Source organism: Sinocyclocheilus anshuiensis, unplaced genomic scaffold, assembly GCF_001515605.1.
Source record: "Sinocyclocheilus anshuiensis isolate Anshui unplaced genomic scaffold, SAMN03320099.WGS_v1.1 C30843867, whole genome shotgun sequence".
NCBI classification, from domain to species: Eukaryota; Metazoa; Chordata; class Actinopteri; order Cypriniformes; family Cyprinidae; genus Sinocyclocheilus; species Sinocyclocheilus anshuiensis.
Genome location: NW_015576187.1, coordinates 1 through 235, shown reverse-complemented (window position 1 = coordinate 235; position 235 = coordinate 1). Strand labels below are relative to the sequence as shown.

General features: G+C 47.7%; 1 non-coding gene across 1 annotated transcript; it reads left to right on the top strand.

Annotated features, from left to right (window-relative positions):
* Window positions 1-76: 76 nt before the first annotated feature.
* trnaf-gaa (transfer RNA phenylalanine (anticodon GAA)) lies at window positions 77-149 on the top strand. Its single transcript has one exon. It is a non-coding gene; the product is annotated as a tRNA-Phe (tRNA).
* The last annotated feature ends 86 nt before the right edge of the window (window positions 150-235 follow it).

The following is a 235-nucleotide window of genomic DNA, read 5'->3' as shown; positions in this document are numbered from 1 at the left end:
GTCCTTCTACTTGGTCTCTTACCTACTGCTCGTGTTGCATTGAGTCACTCAGTCGGTTATAGAATATTGCACTGAGGCAGAAATAGCTCAGTAGGGAGAGTGTTAGACTGAAGATCTGAAGGTCCCTGGTTTGATTCTGGGTTTCGGCAGAGGGGGGCAGGAAGTGCTTTTTGGACACCATTCAGACTTAGCGGGTCAGTTGCTTTTCGCAGTGTCTCCTTCTGAGTCATTACTA